The sequence below is a fragment of the Bolinopsis microptera genome, chromosome 4, assembly GCF_026151205.1.
Source record: "Bolinopsis microptera isolate Bmic1 chromosome 4, MBARI_Bmic_1.0, whole genome shotgun sequence".
NCBI lineage: Eukaryota > Metazoa > Ctenophora > Tentaculata > Lobata > Bolinopsidae > Bolinopsis > Bolinopsis microptera.
In genome coordinates, this window is record NC_087075.1 from 8612158 (window position 1) to 8631924 (window position 19767).

The window sequence follows — 19767 nt, forward strand, 5'->3', positions numbered from 1 at the left end:
AACACTACTATATAACAAATAATTTGAGATAACGATGTTTAATAAATGATGCAAAGAATTTCGAAGATCAAATTAACACCGACTTTTAATGTGTAGGAGTACAGCAACGAAATATATACATATCATCTCGCTTTATATATAGTAAGATAAAATTTCATTTTATTATTAATATTATCTATCCATGACTCATTCAACAGGTGTTTTATCAAATTCAATACCATATTAGATTTTTAGAAAATACTGTCTGTATTGTATTGTGAATAATTAACCAAACTTAAATTAATTATTAAAAAAACGGCAATTTAAAAAACCTGCAATGTGCCGGGAGTTCTGTAGTGAGATCTGGTCAGGCGGTGAATTTTTCTTGTCAGCTGTTTTTCTTCCTTGGTTGTCACCTGCTGGAAATATATTTGATCAGGATTCCTCACTGTGGGTACTGGGTCCATTGCTTAAAAGTTGACGAAATAGTGATAGTTAGTTGAATAATTGTTAATTAGTTAAGTAACTGTAACACTAACTTACCTGCTGTGGATGCTATTTTCGAGGTCTGTAACGAGACTAGTAGCGAAACAACCGAATGAGTTTTGGAAAGGAGGAATTGTCGGAAACTTCTGATCGTCAGAACGTATATGTAAAAGTTGGCCACAACATTTATTTTCAACAAGGAATTGCTAAATTTAAAGAAAAAAAGAATAAATAACTCGGAGGGATCCTTTATGCAGTTGATGGCGATTTGGTTAACAGTATAAGGTAAGGTTGAGATGCAGTAGACTAAAGCAGTGAGGGCTACAGTTAGGTTTCCTGGCCATGGAACACTTCCACCAACTCGTCTTGCAGATTTCCCTGCTTCAGCTAGGTACTTCAGTATAGGAACTGTAGTGGCGACGATGATTATGTTTGGAAGTATACCGAATATATATCCAAGTATCGGTGCTATTGTCTTCCATGCATCAGAGTTGTAACCATAGTCACAGGTGTAAATTCGGTAATCAAAGTGAACATCATCCTTGTCTACAGCGAGGAATAGTATTGGAAAGAGAAGCGAAAAAGCCCAAATGAGGCTGCAAACTCGATGAGCTCGTTTTGTTGGCCAACTTGCTGCTCGGAGAGGATATTTGAGTATCAGGAACTTGCTTGTAGTGAGGAGTGTGATGAGGGACATGCCAGCTGCGAAAGCGAAGTAGCTGACGTATACCCTAACATAGCAAAGTGCTTTTCCTAGGACCCACGAGTTGGCTAGCAATGAGATAGCACCAGGAGCAATGCTAGAGATAGTAAATGTTAAATCAGAGACTGCGATGCGCTGGATTATTGTGACTAAGATTTTGTTAATTGTGAATGTATCCTTCTGGAACGATGCAATCAAGATCAGAGTATCTCCAATAAGGGATGAAAGGACACCAAATGAATAGTAAGACGCCCTAAAGTATCTTTCTGCATTGTTATGCACGCCGAATTCGATGTCCGAGTAGTTGTTTGAAGTGGTCATGACTCATAAAAGGTCTTTACTTCAGAGGTGGTTATGTGTCTTTCTGCAATAATTTGAAAATTCAATTAATTATTATAATTATATGTTAACGTAAAATCTTGAAAAGACACCATTAAACCTTAGAACTACCAATAACATTTTACAGAATGAATTTCAGACAAATGGATTAAAAGTTATCCAAAAAGAACATCCTCGCCAGACTTTTGAAACACCCTGTGTATCTTAAACAATAATCTCAGAATGTGTGTTTTCTGTGTGTTTTCTGTGTGTTTTCTGTGTGTTTTCTGTGTGTTTTTGTGTGTGTTTTTTGTGTGTTTTCTGTGTGTTTTCTGTGTGTTTTCTGTGTGTGCGTGTGTAATTTCCGAACGGCTTAATCAAGAAAACGGTTAGAATCATGGGGCTGGTTTTTTTTCCGGTATAGTGCCGACAAAACTATGAGGAAGTTTCAGACTTTTGAAACACCTTGTATATAATATATAAAGATATAAGGTCTTTAGCTTATGAAGAAGGATATTGTGATTTATTGAATCGAAGGCTTTAGCAAAATCAAAATACACAACATGATTTTTAATGTTTTCATTCAGAGACAATGCCAAGCTAACACAAAAATCAGCCACATTGGTTGTTCATGACTTGTGCTCTATAGAAATTAGAAAGCCATGCTGCCTAGGATCAAGAAGGACGTTTGTCAAAGAAAGAAGTTTACTTTTAATAATCCGCTCAAAAATGTTCATGACTTAACAAGTAAGGGATATTGCTCAATAGTTTTCAACCTCACTCTTTTTATCCTTCTTAAATATTGGGACAACCATGGCAAGTTTCCACTCTTGCAGAATTCGGCTGACATTATATTATTATATTGTAGGATCTATGTAAAATGCATGTTAGAGGATTTAAAGCTATAAACCAACGGAAATTCTTTTAAAAATGTTACCGTGTATAACATATCAATATGGGACCTGGGTTTTATTTAATAAAGCCCATTGGCTAGTTTCCACTATTGCAGAATTTGATTGCTATTGCAGTAGGATCCACGAAAAATCCATTTTAGAGGATAAGCTAAACCAACAGAAAAATGTGTAGGAATGTTACCGTGTATATCATATGGGCCCTGGGCTTTATTTGAATTAATGGCTGAAAGAAGCTCACGAACATGAGTAAAGTCGATAGACAATATAAAAATCAGCAACATTGACATAGAACTAGGAGATGACAAAGCAAATTATCTCGTGCACCATACAATAAAATATTGTGTAAAATCTGGTCAAGTTTTGAAGTTACTTGCAATTTCATTTTATATCCTTCCATCAGTTACTTCGCAAGAACTGCTTCCTAATCTTAACTTTAAGAAGAACAATTCATGATAATGTAGTAGAATTTAATATTGTTTCTGGTAGCTAAAGGGCCGATCAAATAGTTGCAAGCTGAGCTGTTACCAAGGGATCATTCTCAGGAACTGAGAATTTAATTGTGAAATTTAAATAATTCTAATAAGGTGGAGCTACTGAACAAAAAATGTAGCTGCCAGCTAGGACCAAATATCATTCTAAGGAAGTAAAGGAACTGAAAATTTCACATCGCCATATCTTCGATCGTGTACCACTTACGAGGAAATGTTAACAGATAGTTGTAACGTCGCGCACGAATTTACAAACCGTAAACAGCTCACCGCATTAAAAAAGCGATATAGTCTGGTAGTGGTGGATAATCATAATGGATATTGAGTGTAAACTGTATTTTGATTAACCGAATGTACTACTCAAACCTGTATTTGGAAGAAGTGCCGAATGGACTTTGTTAAATTCCACCAAACAGCTATCTTCATAATTGTGTATCTTAATTACCACACGTTGCGTTTCCCTTTTTCACGTGCGTAAAAGGAACACGCGAGTGCAACTTCACGTGACTAACCCTCACTTCCCCGCCAGGTGACTCAGTGAAGACGAGCTCCACTGTATTACCCGACTAACCCTCACTCCCCCGCCAGGTGACTCAGTGAAGACGAGCTCCACTGTATTACCCGACTAACCCTCACTCCCCCGCCAGGTGACTCAGTGAAGACGAGCTCCACTGTATTACCCGACTAACCCTCACTCCCCCGCCAGGTGACTCAGTGAAGACGAGCTCCACTGTATTACCCGACTAACCCTCACTCCCCCGCCAGGTGACTCAGTGAAAACGAGCTCCACTGTATTACCCGACTAACCCTCAGTCCCCCGCCAGGTGACTCAGTGAAGACGAGCTCCACTGTATTACCCGACTAACCCTCACTTCCCCGCCAGGTGACTCAGTGAAGACGAGCTCCACTGTATTACCCGACTAACCCTCACTCCCCCGCCAGGTGACTCAGTGAAGACGAGCTCCACTGTATTACCCGACTAACCCTCAGTCCCCCGCCAGGTGACTCAGTGAAGACGAGCTCCACTGTATTACCCGACTAACCCTCACTCCCCCGCCAGGTGACTCAGTGAAGACAAGCTCCACTGTATTACCCAACTAACCCTCACTCCCCCGCCAGGTGACTCAGTGAAGACGAGCTCCACTGTATTACCCGACTAACCCTCACTCCCCCGCCAGGTGACTCAGTGAAGACGAGCTCCGCTGTATTACCCAACTAACCCTCACTCCCCCGCCAGGTGACTCAGTGAAGACAAGCTCCACTGTATTACCCGACTAACCCTCACTTCCCCGCCAGGTGACTCAGTGAAGACGAGCTCCGCTGTATTACCCAACTAACCCTCACTTCCCCACCAGGTGACTCAGTGAAGACGAGCTCCGATGTATTACCCAACTAACCCTCAGTCCCCCGCCAGGTGACTCAGTGAAGACGAGCTCCGCTGTATTACCCGACTAACCCTCAGTCCCCCGCCAGGTGACTCAGTGAAGACGAGCTCCACTGTATTACCCGACTAACCCTCACTCCCCCGCCAGGTGACTCAGTGAAGACGAGCTCCACTGTATTACCCTACTCCGCAGAGGATATAAAGATGTTCGAGTCCCCGGAACGGGATTCGGAGGATTTTGAGAGGAGTCTGAAGAAGAAAATGGAGTGTATTGCACAGGTTAGCTAACTTTTCTTGTTCCATCTAACGTTCTAAAATAGATTCGTAAGTCTAGTATATTATAAATCATAGACAGACTCATTAACCGACCTTCTATATCAGGTCTGCGACACCACTGTACCAGATCTCTCCGACACTCCACCAAAATCCTCCTCAAATCTGGACACCACCCCTCTCAAATCCCTCACAGCCCCCTCCCCAAACAAACCCTCCAATCCACCATCCTACCTAGACCCACCGCAACCCCCCAGCTCTCCAAGACACTCAATTCTGGAGAATATTGGTCGGGAGGAGACAGTAGGGCCTATCAACTGTAACAAGTTCAGTACCCCGCCTCACCACCCTTATTAGCGCCCCAAGAGGAGTAAACCTGATCGTACCGCAGAGTTAGAGGGGAATTGGCTAGAAGCCAGGCACCTACCTACCTATGTGACCTATGTTGAGTTTCGTCAAGACTTGACGGGGCCATCACATCTTCTGACCACCCCATAGCGAAGTAGAGTCTCGCTCGTTGCGCCAGCACAGCAGAGAGTTCGTATTTGGAGGAGTATATCCCCTGATCGGCAGCTTATCAGGGAGAGACAACATGAACTTTGTGAGCTTATCTTTGAAGTGCTCTAGATCTTGAATGACATTCAGATGGTAGGGGATTGCATTCCACAAGTTAGGTCCCTGAACTGCAAATGAGTTGTCAAACAAGGTGAGGTTTGCTGTTGAACTGGTTCTACGTTTTGATGGAATTACTGCAAGGTTTCCAAGCCTTGGGCGTGAAACAAATAGAACGTTCAGATCATTGCTGGTCTTTCCGTGGAGGATTTTCCACATATGGAGAATGATGAATCGCTCCCGCCTTCGTTGAAGAGACATCAGAGATAGATAGACCAGGCGATCCCAGTAGTGGATATCGCGCATTCCTGATATTCTGGCGTTGAATGCTTTCTGTACACTCTCCAGTTCTTGGATATCGCTCATTGTTGAGGGATGCCATAATGGACAGCAATAGACTTCGAACCATTGATTTGTATAGCGTCAGCATGATGGAGTGAGATCGTGTGTGAAATACACTGAGAACCCATGATGCTTTTTGGCGAGCTTTATCTGCAATGGCTCGTGTGTGAGGGGACCAAGAGAGATCACTTGACACTATGACGCCTAAATCTCTGAGCTGATGTACTGGCTCAAGTGTATTGTCTTTGGAAACTGTGTATTGATAATGTTCAACCACAAATGGAAGCTCAGATAGTACATATTGGTGGTTGAATTTGTGACACATGTACTCAAATTTGTCTTTGTGAAGGGCCATATTATTTCTTTCAGACCAATCAATGACATTTTGCAGATCTTTTTCATGGAGGAGCTTGACGTCATGCTCTGATTTGATAGCAATGGATATGCGAGTGTCATCAGCAAAACATCGAATTATAGAGTGCATGATACAATGTTCGATATCATTGATAAAAATCAAGAAAAGGATCGGCCCCAAAACCGTACCTTGTGGAACTCCGCTGATTATCAATGCAAGGATGGACAGATGACCGTCAACAAAAACTGCTTGTTTCCGGTCTGAGAGGAAAGATTCTATCCACTTTATGATTTTAGGATGGATTCCATAGAGTTGGAGCTTTCTCAGTAGAAGTTTGTGATCTACCTTATCGAAAGCCTTGGCATAGTCGAGGTATATTGAATCAAAATCTGAATTGTTGCTCAGAGAATCCAAAACATCATCAAAATGGTGGAGAAGTTGAGTAAGGCAACTCCGGCCAGATCTAAATCCGCGCTGCTTACTACATATGAGGTTATTGATCTCCAAATAGTTTAACAGCTTTTTTCTTATCACCCTCTCGTATACTTTAACCACATGAGAGGTGAGTGATATAGGTCGGTAGTTAGCTGGTTTGGCTCGACTATCCTTCTTGTGGAGAGGAAACACGTGTGAGAACTTATAGAAACTAGGGACCTCCCCAGTAACTAAAGAGCGGGACCAGATGATGTGCATTGGTACTGCTAGGGCTTTCTTGCAGTTCTTGAGAAGGGTGACTGGAATTTCGTCAGGACCTGATGCAGCATTAGGTTTGATGTCTTCAATGGCCTTAATGATGTCTTCCACGGAGAAATTCAGCATATCGTCAGTAAAAAGATGCTTGATTGGAGGGGGACTGAAAGAAGCATAGTCGATCCGAGTTTTCGAAGGATCACTGAATACTGACAAGAACTGATTCTGCAAGAGGTTGGCAATGTCTTTTGGATTTGATTTGATGGCACCGTTTCCATCAAAAAGCATGCTGATGTTGCTTTTCTTCTTCGAAAATTTCTTAGCGTAACTATAGAAATACTTGGGACTTTCTTTTACCTTGCTTACGGCTTGCTGTTCACGGTACAGGAGATCCTGGTTGATGGCATCACGAATATCCATATGAGCAAGAGCAACTTAGAGCAAGTTTCCGGTTCAAAGATTCAATCTGTGTGGGAGGGCTATGTGGATTACTTTTTGCAACCTCTAGCTGGGTTTGAAGCTTTCGTTTTCTGCGAGAGGGGATGCGCACAGATGAGCGAGTTTGGGTTTTGGGAGGGATCTTCTTCGGACAGCCAATCTGACAGATTTGTAGAGTAAAAAGAGTGAATAGCTCTGGAGAATCCTCTTTGTCGTATAGGTTGATGAGTTGAGCCCAGTCAACAGATGAGAGCATGTCATTGATCGATGAAAAATCTGCTTTATTAAAGTCTAAGCTTTTAAACGAAGAATCAATGAAATCCGGATGATCTGAATGAGTAGGAGAACAAGGATTGTAAGACAAAAATATTTCTACACGTCTGTGATCTGATAGTGGAGTGTCCGAAATAGAGACGTGAGAAACTAGATCCTCTGAGTTTGAAATGTACAGATCTAATACATTTCTGAGTCTGGTGGGTTCCAGCACATGTTGAGTACATAGACTCAGGGTAATCGTACTGTAGTGCGACACGTACTCTAGTGTGACAAGTACTCTAGTGCGAAGTCCGACAAAAACACCCTCTGTCGCACTACGATCCAGGTAGCGTACTCTAGTGCGACAAAATATCCTGTTTTATTTCCAAGTTCAGGTTACATCTTATCCTTCTTATAATGTGTAAGCAGTGATTTGTAGAGTTACGTTAATATATTGTAGTATGAACTTTTATTCGGAGAATTTTATATTATAGTATGAATTTGTGGTCAGAGAGTTAGATAGGGAGGATAATAAAGTTAGCAAGTAGCATAATTGATAAATGAAGTCAGGGAGACCATGGAGTCCTTAGAATTGTAGCTTCATCTAATTCATTCATTTAATTAAAACCAAACTTCGTCGGGACACCTTGACTTGGAACAATGAATCTTTTGTTAGAAGATAAGACCAGCTGCTCAAGGTGGGAAGGGCGCACGTGAGGAGATAGGGTGAAAAAGCACGCACTGAGCACTATAAATAGTAAAAAGCTTGGAGAAGCAAGGATAGCTAGTTTGCCCTTTCTGAGGGGGGTCATTGATGCCGGACACCTTGGATCCAGGAACCGTTACGTTAGGGTCCTGGAGAGAAGGTTGTCACGGTCCATTATAGATAGTGGAGCTGTGCTCCGGTACCTGCCTGGCTTAGATGTAGACGAGGGGGTGGTAGTGTTACCACAACTGGGCTCTGGACGAGCGGGCTAATATACCAGGCGTTGAGCTTCGAGTGCTGTAGAGGTCTTGTAAGAGTAGATTAAGGGCAGAATCCCGTTAGGCACGGTCAACAGGGGTTGACCGTGAGGGGGAAGTAGGCAGAATAGGGCGTAATATAGCCAGACGACGGGGTGGTCTTGGAACCACAGCGGGGCTCTGGAAGAGCGGGCTGATATACTAAGACACTAGGCGTTGTGCTGCAAGGGCTGTAGAAGTTATTTAAGGGTAGCGTAATGTAGAGGTATATTTTATTGTAGTCGATTTGTAATCCTTTTGATCTTATCCGAGTTGTTTCCTATTAGTTATCTTGTTTTCATTGGTCTGCAAACTTAATTAAATACAAATAACTACGAACTTAAAAGCAAGTGTCCACTGCTTACAAATGGACCATTAACTATTAAGTGATTCGTCGGGTCGGTTCACGTCACTTATTTCGAAGTGATCTTGTGGACCCGATTCGTCGGTGTATTTCGAAGTAATCCACTGATAATAATTCCTTCGGGTCAGTTCAAGCCACGTATAATGCAGTATGTGATCCACTGAGTGACTCGTAAGAAGCATATGATCCTAATACCTATCACACCCATCGTATGAAGGTATATCTCCGATTGGGATAACAAGTTCTCTTGTATTTGGAGTCGAACCTCAATCTGTCATGAGTGACTACGAGAGAGCCCTGATCAACGCTGTGGAGACAACCTGTCCCACTACTACCAAGAGAGGATGTTTCTTCCACCACAAGCAAGCACTTTGGAGGAAGATGCAGCAGCATGACCTAGTCCCGGAATACAACGCAGAGAACTCAGCAGTACGGAAGTACTTTCAGATGATCGGTTCAGATAACCAACATTGCTGAGGGTTGGCACAACGGTTTTCGATCCTTAAGGGGCTGCACCAACCCTACTATCTAGCGATTTATCGACGTCCTGAAGAAGGAGCAGGATCTAACCTAGTGGAAGATCAACCAGAAGATGCTCAGACAACCACCTCCTCTCCTCGCCGATGCATAGTAAACATTGTATTGCGATGCCAAATTTTATTGAATATGTAAAGTATTTTGTCGCACTTTAGTTCGTGTCGCACTGCAGTCCAGGTAGCGTACTGTCTTACTGTAGTGCGACAGTGTCGATCTTGAAGGTTTCGCACTAGGGTACGTGTCGCACTAGGGTACGTGTTCGCACTAGGGTACATGTCGCACTACAGTACGGGAACCGTTGGAATTTGTGTTACCTGGACAATTAGATTACCAGTCTGTTATAGGACTAAGAGTATATTATAGTCACTATTGTGACGGTACATTAGGACTAGACAGAAACAAAGTGTGAAGGGCCTGAACGGAACCCCTCGGATTTAGTTCCTTGTTTAACACTGCCGAACAGCAAGGACATTCGCCGAGTTCTCCATAGGAGTATAATATAGGACTATATACTTATATACAGATATACTGATTTAGTCCTACTCCTTTTTAATTTTATTTTACTTTGACTGGGATAAGCCGGTACGTTATTATCAGACCCTTCTGTACGTTAGAAACTGATACCAAAAAGAGTTCCAAATTGCTAATTTTCGTACGTATCGATTTTATCTGCTCTTTGAGCTGGCTCGCTGGCTTTCTATTCAATTAGTGGAGAGAGCGCGATCTTTGCCTTATGATTGCACCGTGTTCTGAGACCTAGACATCGTTACTGGAGAGCGATTTTGGCTAAGTATCAGCACTATGTTTTGAGGCAACTTTTTTTTTTTTTTTTGGTTTGTTCAGGGAGCAGGCTTGCCACATAGGTCCAGGAGTACCGAACGTTTAGGCAGGGTGCTAGGTTATGGAACACACTCAACTAGTATAGGTAGTCTGAGAGACGAGAGTCCGAAAATCTCCAAAAGGAGATGTCATCAGAGTGTGATCCACTGCCTGACTAACCTGTGGGTAGAGTTCATTAGACTCTATAATGATGACAGGTAGTATCTTCTGTATGTTGCTGAGATCCAGTGTCCATGGTACCTATTTTTGAAGTAGTTGGAAGAAGGATAATTGATAATATTGAAACCACTTTCTACAAATTAAACTGATAAATAAAATAAAAATTCAAAAACCAATAATAAATATAAGGATAAATACCTTGACTGAAATAGTGAATGTCTCTGAAGAAGGAGAGATGATAAAGCATGATACGACACGGTATGTTGAAAGAAAGCCTGTGTCTGATGAAGGAGACACGATAAAGCATGATACGACACGGTATGTTGAAATAAAGCCAGTCTCTGAAGAAGGAGAGACGATAAAGCATGATACGACACGGTATGTTGAAAGAAAGCCTGTGTCTGATGAAGGAGACACAATAAAGCATGATACGACACGGTATGTTGAAAGAAAGCCTGTGTCTGATGAAGGAGACACGATAAAGCATGATACGACACGGTATGTTGAAATAAAGCCTGTTTCTGAAGAAGGAGAGACGATAAAGCATGATACGACACGGTATGTTGAAAGAAAGCCTGTGTCTGATGAAGGAGACACGATAAAGCATGATACGACACGGTATGTTGAAAGAAAGCCTGTCTCTGAATAAGGAGAGACGATAAAGCATGATACGACACGGTATGTTGAAAGAAAGCCTGTGTCTGAAGAAGGAGAGGCGATAAAGCATGATACGACACGGTATGTTGAAATAAAGCCTGTCTCTGAAGAAGGAGAGACGATAAAGCATGATACGACACGGTTTGTTGAAAGAAAGCCAGTGTCTGATGAAGAAGACACGATAAAGCATGATACGACACGGTATGTTGAAAGAAAGCATGTGTCTGATGAAGGAGACACGATAAAGCATGATACGACACGGTATGTTGAAAGAAAGCCTGTCTCTGAATAAGGAGAGACGATAAAGCATGATACGACACGGTATGTTGAAAGAAAGCCTGTCTCTGAAGAAGGAGAGACGATAAAGCATGATACGACACGGTATGTTGAAATAAAGCCTGTCTCTGAAGAAGGAGAGACGATAAAGCATGATACGACACGGTATGTTGAAAGAAAGCCAGTGTCTGATGAAGGAGACACGATAAAGCATGATACGACACGGTATGTTGAAATAAAGTCTAATGAAGTAAGTCAGACAAGCAAACGCTTCAGGTTAAATGGAGATATAAGTCGTCTCCATCCCAGAAATAATGAATGATGACCCAGTGTAAAATTGCAGAAATCGGCCTAAAATAACAGATACTAAAAGCAGTTAAAAAGTGACAGTATTCAAACACAAGGAAATTTAATAACATAGAACGTAACAAGGAATATCTTCCAAACGGAGTTTTCTTAGAGGGTGAGAGGTTCTTTAATAAGAGTAAGACCTAATGATTAAAATTAACCGGACTGCTAGCGAGGAATCGAGAGTGGGAATAAAATAAAAGCGAAATAAATTCTAAGATAACGAAAAAGTGGTACAGAAAGCTAATGTCCTAACACGGAGTCTAAGAAAAACCTGTGAACCAAATAAGCAGAATGGCACCCGTGCATGAAGTGTTAAAATAAATACCGTTCTAGAATGCCTGCGGAGGCATTTTACTCCTTTATAATGCATTATGCACGTGTTAGAAAATTTAGTAAAATTCTAATAACATAGAACGTAACAAGGAATATCTCCAAACGGAGTTTTCTTAGAGGGTGAGAGGTTCTTTAATAAGACCTAATGATTAAAATTAACCGGACTGCTAGCGAGGAATCGAGAGTGGGAATAAAATAAAAGGGAAATAAATTCTAAGATAACGAAAAAGTGGTACAGAAAGCTAATGTCCTAACACGGAGTCTAAGAAAAACCTGTGAACCAAATAAGCAGAATGGCACCCATGCATGAAGTGTTAAAATAAATACCGTTCTAGAATGCCTGCGGAGGCATTTTACTCCTTTATAATGCATTATGCACGTGTTAGAAAATTTAGTAAAATTCTAATAACATAGAACGTAACAAGGAATATCTCCAAACGGAGTTTTCTTAGAGGGTGAGAGGTTCTTTAATAAGACCTAATGATTAAAATTAACCGGACTGCTAGCGAGGAATCGAGAGTGGGAATAAAATAAAAGGGAATTAATAAATTCTAAGATAACGAACAAGTGGTACAGAAAGCTAATGTCCTAACACGGAGTCTAAGCAAGTTGACTAAACTCAGCTCATGCAATAAACACCGCCGCACATTGTAGCGCGATGCACTACTGGGTCGCGCGCGCATCCAATAATTGATAATGCTTATCGCAACCTTCGGTAGATCGGCAAAATGCATCACTTTGATTCACGATATCAATTGTCATACGTTGTATGACCCGCCGCGCACGAAGTGCGCGGCTCCCCCTGTAGCGTCGAAGACGCTACACTATAGTGAAGCGACCGTGGGGGTCACCACGTGATACAAGATATAAGATACAAGATATCAATCCTTCGCATTTCGCCGATCTGCACCTGTGGTTGCGAGAAGCATTATTTGATGCGCGCGCGACCCAGTAGTGCATCGCGCTACAACGCCGCACAGGACGACTTTGTATCACGTTGCGACCCCCACGGTCGTTTCACTATATCGTCTTGCGATACAGGGGGAGCCGCGCACTTCGTGCGCGGCGGGTCATACAACGTATGACAAGGACAACTATTGTGCAAAAAAACTGCTGCTGACTGTGATTGTTGCTAACTGCTGTCGCAGATCGATTTCACAACCAAAAGGCCTTTTCACAAGAATTTTCTTAAAATTTGGGCGAGCGATTTATATTATTAGTAGGAGCGTCCTAATTGACAATTGTGGTGATGTGTTGGTTGTCGAATATGTCATTGACAGAGAGGTAGTAGTCCTGAAAATATTGACCTCTGATTTGGGCAATAGCTCAAGCTGGACACTGTCCAAGGAAGTGTGAGACAGTTTCCTCTCCGCACATGATAGGACTTGATTGACGATGTCAATCCTTCGCAGCTCGGTGAGGCACAGTGGTGCATTTCGCCGATCTACCGAATGCGAGAAGCATTATTTGATGCGCGCGCGACCCAGTAGTGCATCGCGCTACAAGATAGGACAAGCACTGGTGTATGATTTGCAAATGGTGTGAAGGTGCATTTGTTTAAGCCGCAGTGACCCGTGATGAGGTGAACTGCAGTTCTGTAATTTTGTCTGTTGTTGTAGTGTAGTGTTGAGGTTTTTGATGATGTTGGCGTGCTTGTGGCCGAATGTCAGTTTGGTGTGTTTGGGATTAACGGGTGATACTCGTAAAATATTTGTTCCGTAAAATATCTGGACCGTCGACGAGTCCAACTCGGCGCGCGTCCTGGTAGGTTGTAAACCTACAAGTCTGGGACCGTCAGTTAACCAAGTTTCCTGATTCAGTCTGTTGACTTTGTTGTCGATTTGACGTTCGATGTAGGATTGTGGAATTGGACACTTCAAAGTAGATTCACTGATTGTACCAATGACCAAGCTTGGCCAGCTCATCTGCTTTTTTCGTTCCCCCACAATCCGATGTGTGCTGCAATTAAATCCATCGTATCTCTAGCGCGCTAGCGTGTTGTTGGATCCGAGTGCATTATCACAGTGCTGGCAAGCACGAGCGGTGTCTTTATTGGGGGTATACTATGTAGTACCCCCTTTATTATTCTATCCCCTTTACTATTATACCCCCTTTACACCCCCTTTGGTACACGTCGGAAGCCTCTTTCGTGCACGCGAAGCGTGCACTCCGGCCGGAGGCGGCGGCCGAAGGCCGACGCCTCCGGCAGGAGTTTTTCAGGCATTAAGACTCATCAGAAGTCGTTCAGCAGATTTATTTTTAGTTCAAAATATTCTAATTTGATGTCAAAGATGTCAGAAATAAGAAATAGTTATGTTGAGATTTTTAAAAAATTTGCATAAAATACTCGCCAGCACTGTTATACGAAATTCGGTAAAAAACCCGAAATCGCCATATTCAGGTGCCTTAAAAACCATGTTAAAATTGAGTTAGAGATCTGAAACTTTGCAGGGCGTCTAGACGTTGACCTAATCGACTGTAAAAAAAAGTTTCAAGTTTCAGGAGCATCGGGAAATTGGTTTTCTAGAACCCCTGTTTTACGACAGATTGTCGTGATATATACATACATATATATATACATATTTGACCAAAACCCATAATCATGGGTAGAGTGGACCGCTGCCAGTGTCTCTCTTTCCCAAACAAAAGGAAATGATATTAATTTGATTGACCGTTCTCAAATGCAAAATGATACCGAGAATGAAATCGGTCGCTCGCTTTTCCCATTCATTCACGGCTTTCGAATTGTAATAAGTTTCGATTGATTACATCAATCAGATGCTGTAAAAATCTCTTTGGGTTGCGTTCGGGTCGATACCTAGTATTTCGGGGTAAGGGTGGTAGTTACTACTGCTGAAGTTTATTGAATCTTTATTGCCGAGTACAGCTGCCTTTGGGTAGTTTTTCTTAGTCTATTACAATTGTAAATGAATGGGAAAAGCGAGCGACCGATTTCATTCTCGGTATCATTTTGCATTTGAGAACGGTCAATCAAATTAATATCATTTCCTTTTGTTTGGGAAAGAGAGACACTGGCAGCGGTCCACTCTACCCATGATTATGGGTTTTGGTCAAATATCATCTATTTTTGATTATAATGTCAGGGTACTTTATAAAGTCAAAATATAAACTGATATCTTCATTAATAAGGAGGAAGTTTCAACGATTTCGAAATTTTTCCTTTAAAAACATTTCCTTGTGTTTAGGTAAGCATATCGGTCGATCACTGACTGAATATGCCACTTAATACTCATTCAAGTTGGCATTAAATTCATATATAATGACATTAAACTGTCGTGGCAAAGCAGAATTTGTTGGAAATCACGAATGAGCAAAATTCTCACCTTTCGCGCGTGCAAACTTTGAGCGGACGTTGCGTGCGCATCCAATATTGAATCGCCGTAAACTTTTGCATGTAATTGTTTTATATATAGTTTGATAAGCATGCAAAGTTTCTAAGTATTTCAAGAAGAATTGTAATCACAACGGCACTCTAAAGTTGACAGAAAATGACGAAAACAGCAATTTTCAGTGATTTTAGCGATTTTCTATCAATTTGGGCGTGTCCCCACGTGTGCAACTTTTCGATTTTCAACTTTAAAACTAGCCTAATGCACAATTTATACCTATAGGAAGCAGAACTGAGCTCCACAACTCAAGGCATGGCCCAACACCAGAGAATACTAAATCGCAAAATTGACGTTTTTATAAAATAATTCTTCAAAAAAGCACAAACTTCAATGACGAATATCTTTATGAAGGAGCAAGCTAGAAAAACTTTCCGGTAGATTTTCAGAATGCTTGAACAATTATCTAAGGTAAAAATTTCCTCAGATTTTGAATACAATTACTTTTTAATGGTGTAAAATCATTTTTAAAAGTTATTACTTTGTCAAAAATCAAGTTTTAAAAACGGTTAACTTGATGACGTCATCAAAGGGTGTTCATGACGTCAAATACGACAATCTGTCGTAAAACAGGGGTTCTAGGAAACCCACTTCCCGATGTTCCTGAAACCTGAAACTTTTTTTGCAGTCGATTTGGTCAACGTCTAGACGCCCTGAAAAATTTCAGATCTCGAACTCAATTTTAACATGGTTTTTAAAGCACCTGAATATGGCGATTTTGGGTTTTTTACCGAATTTCGTATAACAGTGCTGGCGAGTATTGTATGCAAATTTCTTAAAAATCTCAACATAACTATTTTTTATTCCTGTCATCTTTGACATCAAATTAGAATGTTTTGAACTAAAATAAATCTGCTGAACGACTTCCGATGAGTCTTAATGTCTGAAAAACAGGCTTGTAACGTGTACCAAAGAGGGTATAATAGTAAAGGGGGTATAATAGTAAAGGGGGTATAATAGTAAATGGGGTACATAGTATACCCACAATAAATGCAACGGTCGTGCTTGCCAGCACTGTGATATATATTCAGGGATAGACGCTTTGCCAGTGAATTATAGCCTGTATTTAAGTGTCCGTAGATTCTAAAGTATAAAAGATACAGCCATTTCGGACCACAGGTCTTGAAGATAATTGTTTAGACTTTAGTTTACATTATGTTAAAAAGTAATTCAACGTCATCATCACCACTTGATGACGTCATCAAGTTAACCATTTTAAAAACTTGATTTTTCACAAAGTAATCATTTTTCAAATCGATTTTACGCCATTAAGGAGTAATTTTATTCAAAATTTGAGGGCGTATTGAAGTTAGATAATTGTTTAAGCATTCTGAAAATCTACCGGAAAGTTTTTCTAGCTTGCTCCTTCATAAAGATATTCGCTATTGAAGTTAGTGCTTTTTTAAAGAATAATTTTATAAAAACGCTAATTTTACGTTCTAGTATTCTCTGGTGTTGCACCATCCCTTGGGTTGTGGAGCTCAATTTTGCTTCCTAAAGCTCTAAATTGTGTCATAGGCTAGTTTTAAAGTTGAAAATCGAAAAGTTGCACACGTGGGGACACGCCCAAATTGATAGAAAATTGCTAAAATCACTGAAAATTGCTGTTTTCACCAATTTCCGTCAACTTTGGAGTGCCGTTGTGATTACAGTTCTTCTTAAAATACTACGAAACTTTGCATGCTTATCAAACTATATATAAAACACCATCATGCAAAAATTTACGGTGATTCAATATTGGATGTGCACGCAACTTCCGCTCAAGGTTTGCACGTGCGAAAGGTTAAAATTTTGCTCATTCGTGATTTTGAACAAATTCTGCTTTGCCACGACAGTTCAATGTCATTATATATGAATTTAATGCCAACTTGAATGAGTATAAAGTGGCATATTCAGTCAGTGATCGACCGATATGCTTACCTAAACACAAGGAAATGTTTTCAAAGGAAAAATTTCGAAATCGTTGAAATAACCTCCTTATTAATATTAATGAAGTTATGAGTTTACATTTCGGCTTTGTAAAGTACCCTGACATTATAATAAAAAAGAGATGATATTTTACCAAAACCCATAATCATGGGTAGAGTGGAGCGCTGCCAGTGTCTCTCTTTCCCAAACAAAAGGCAATGATATCAATTTGAATGACCGTTATCAAATGCAAAATGATACCGAGAATGAAATCGGTCGCTCGCTTTTCCCATTCATTTACAATTGAAATAGATTACATGTTATAAATCGAAACTTATTACAATTCGTAAGCCATGAATGAGTGGGAAAAGCGAGCGACCGATTTCATTCTCGGTATCATTTTGCATTTGATAACGGTCATTCAAATTGATATCATTGCCTTTTGTTTGGGAAAGAGAGACACTGGCAGCGCTCCACTCTACCCATGATTATGGGTTTTGGTAAAATATATATTAAAAGATTCGTAACAGTCTCTTGTAGTTCTACTCCGCGTTGAAAGCGCAGAGATAGCTTGTATAGATGATAGACTGTCAGACCATATGATGATATCAATATGTGCATGTTGGTATAGGTAGAGAGATATTTGCAAGCTTCAATGATGGCGGTGAGCTCTGTTTTGTGTTTGGTGAACAGTGCAATAATCAGGGAGCTTGAAGAAGGACGTTAGTCAAAGAAAGAAGTTTTCTTTTAATAATCCGCTCAAAAATGTTCATGACTTAACAAGTAAGGGATATTGCTCAATAGTTTTCAACCTCACTCTTTTTATTTTTCTTAAATATTGGGACAACATTTGAAAGTTTCCACTTTTGCAGAATTCGACTGCTATTATATTATTATACTGTAGGATCCACGAAAAATGCATGTTAGAGGACTTAAAGCTATAAACCAACGGAAATTCTTTTTTAAATGTTACCGTGTATACCATATCAATATGGGACCTGGGCTTTATTTGAAGGTAGGAACCGACCGGATATCCGGCTTCAATATCCAGTTCCGGTTCCGATCCGGTTTCAAAAAATTTTGCCGGATTTTCGCCAGATATTTCTTCAAAATAATGTATTTCTAAAATCTTGAAATGCATATTTTTCGTCACATTTTAATTTTAACTAGACTTGAATCCTTAAAAAATCAAAAATGTTTTGACTAGGTGCGGACTTAGAAAAAACCGAAGAAAAGTTGTTTCCAGAAAAACTTTGAAAAAAATCATTCTCGATACGTGCCTCTGAGGGTAGAGCTCCCGCTTTCGAGCTCGTGTTGCTAATAAGGGGAGGCCTGGCTTCCGAAACCGCATTACAAATACAAGGGGAAGCCTCGAGTCCAGTGGCGTAACGAAGGGCCCTGCTGTGCAGGGGGGCGCCGTCTTAACTCTTAGGGGGGCGCCAAATCGTCGTTTGAATGTGGGACAATTTCGAAAACTTAACTAAAGTACTAGCAAAACTGCGCGTTTTGCTCTAGATACACACTTTTTTAGAGATTTTATCTGCGTATCCTCTAAAATCACCTAATTTGTTCAATTTTAGGGAGGGGCACCAAAAGGGGAGGGGCGCCAACAGGGGGCGCCTTTTCGGCAGGGGGCGCCAACAGGCAACGTTACGCCACTGCTCGAGTCCAAATATTTTCGGCTAATAACTTAATAATGAGCAGGGCTGCGGTACCATGAAATGTGGAAAAAAGTGGTTTTATCACGTTTAATATTACGATCCAGTTTTGGCTCCGAGTCAAGTTTTGTGCAGACTACTGCCCGGTAAAAACGATCCAGTGATAAAATATGCTTAACTTGCATGCGAATCAGGGTACTATTGTGCCCAAAATCGGGAATGAGCCGCTTAATTGGAACGAGCCAGTGATTAAGTGCGCCTGCATGCTATAAAGCTGTACAATTGTGCCCTGAATCGGGAACTATTATATTGTGCTTTGATAATTATATTCATAATTTGTCACCTGCATGACAAAAAGGAACAACTGTGTCTCACACGTGCAATCATGCTCAAGGGGTCTCATGGTCGGATATGCCGATTGCATATCATTTATGATAATAACTTGTCTACTCTTGTTACTTCTTGTTTACTTTGGTTAAAACGTACTGGCTCGTACTGCTTGTTGATTTGATATTTGAATGTAAACATTTAAAAAAAATAGAGTAAGAACAAAGATTGGGTAACAGCTAATCGCTAATCAGCTATGAGCTAGGCTGAGGGAGGAGCTGAAAAGACACAATTTAATTAATTCTCATGAGAATTGCTGCTCAACTAAAAAATTGATGACTTGGTTTGATCCTTGTCCAGATTTCTTGAGAAAGGATGTGATATAATATTATTATTAATTTTCACTGCCAAGAAGTTCGTAAAACTAATTTAGTTCCTTGCACTTTCCAGTTTCCACGCTTGATAGGTTAACCATTTTGCAAATTGAGTAGGAACAAAGATTACTTGAGAGAAAGCCAGTTAGAGCTATACTTGTCTGAGCTGGAAATTTTGGGACATAATTAATTCTCATGAGAAAAGGCTGCTAAAAAAAAGCTGAATATCCTTGAATTAAATCATTGTCGGTTGTCCTGATTTCCTGAGAAAGGATTTGGTAATATTCAAGTTTTGTCACGTGACTCTTACTTCTGAGAGTTTTGTAAAATAAAAATC

At 40.6% G+C, this 19767-nt stretch overlaps 1 protein-coding gene across 1 annotated transcript in view; it reads left to right on the plus strand.

The window, feature by feature from the left end:
• LOC134814037 (rootletin-like) overlaps positions 1 to 19767 on the plus strand; it is a 140242-nt gene continuing 120475 nt past the window's right edge. The window contains exon 1 of the mRNA XM_063822017.1: positions 1 to 36. The gene's annotated coding sequence lies outside the window, so the exon portion shown is untranslated. The remainder of the gene's footprint in view (positions 37 to 19767) is intronic.